Source organism: Callithrix jacchus, chromosome 2, assembly GCF_049354715.1.
Source record: "Callithrix jacchus isolate 240 chromosome 2, calJac240_pri, whole genome shotgun sequence".
Taxonomy (NCBI): domain Eukaryota; kingdom Metazoa; phylum Chordata; class Mammalia; order Primates; family Cebidae; genus Callithrix; species Callithrix jacchus.
This window is the reverse complement of record NC_133503.1, coordinates 48,433,286-48,434,771: the sequence shown is the minus strand read 5'-3', so window position 1 is coordinate 48,434,771 and position 1,486 is coordinate 48,433,286.

Genomic DNA, 1,486 nt, shown 5'->3' with positions numbered 1-1,486 from the left:
GGCCAAGGTGGGTAGATCATGAGGTCAAGAGATTGACACCATCCTGGTCAACATGGTGAAACCCCGTCTCTACTAAAAAAAAAAAACAAAAAAAATTAGCTGGGCGTGGTGGCACGTGCCTGTAATCCCAGCTACTCAGGAGGCTGAGGCAGGAGAATTGCCTGAACCCAGGAGGTGGAGGTTGAGGTGAGCCGAGATCGTGCCATTGCACTCCAGCCTGGGTAACAAGAGCAAAACTCCATCTCAAAAATAAAATAAAATAAAGGGCAACATAATATTTAGTGATTTCTAAACTAAATTTAGGATACCTATCAAATAAGACAAGCAGATGGAAAGAATACCTGAGTGCCTGTTGTTCTTTATACTTTGTCTTTTACTGGCTATCGGATCTTGGGAAACCACTTCTTGGTAAGAGTCATCCTATCTGTCATACCTGACCTAGAGTGTTTTTAATTATATATTTTTGTTTAGAGACAAGGTCCCATTCTGTCACACAGACTGGAGTGCAGTGATGTGATCACAGCTCACTGCAGCTTCAAGCTCCTGCACTTAAGTGATCTTCCCTGCTTAGTCTCCCAAGTAGCAAAGACAATAAACATGACTTCACCTTCAGCTAAATTATTTATTTATTTATTTATTTTGTAGAGACAAGGTCTTACTCTGTTGCTCAGGCTGGTCTCAACTGACCCTAAAGTTTTGTGTGGATCAAATTCAGTTTCCACAGGACTATGAAGTTTACATTCATTATCCTAAGTCATCAGTAATGCTCCTTTGGTGAATTTATCCTAGTGATCCAAAAGATAGGGAAATGACACCATGATGCTTATTCATACTTTGATTCAACAGATATTTGTAGATTCTGTTGGGTACCAGGTACCATGCTACAGGTCTGCAAATGAGGACCATGATGCAACCTTTGCTGTCATGTAACTCACAGCTCTGATCTCTACAATGTGCATGGGTGCACTGCATGTCACCACGCAACTTGGTAGGGTGTAATAAGTCCCTCAGTGAAGAAAGCTGGTGGGCTGGAGACTTGAGGGGTTGAGGGACAAGTTAGGAGTTGGAAAAAGAGCCCAGAGGAGGGTGGCATCCCAAGCCAAAATAGTAGAAGTAACAGGAAGGAAATGGAGGAATGCATGGGTTAAAGCCATATTTTAGAGTGGGAATCACTAGGTTTGGGCAATAGGTTAGAAGTGGTGGGGGAATAAAAGGAAAGGGCCAGGACACACAGTTTCTGACTGTGTGGATGGCGGATCTTAGAAGAAAGGTAGCTCAAAGGAGTCTTCCAAGGGAAGCTTTTCAGATGACTTAGGAACATCCAAGAGGAGACACCCCAGAGGAGCACATTGATACCAAACAAAAACTTGGAAATAACTTCAACATCTGGAAAGGCAGAACAGTTCAATTCCATACCTAGTGACAGATAGAAACTCACACATGCGCAGAGAACTGTGTCCAAGGATGTTCACCTCAGTACTGTGAA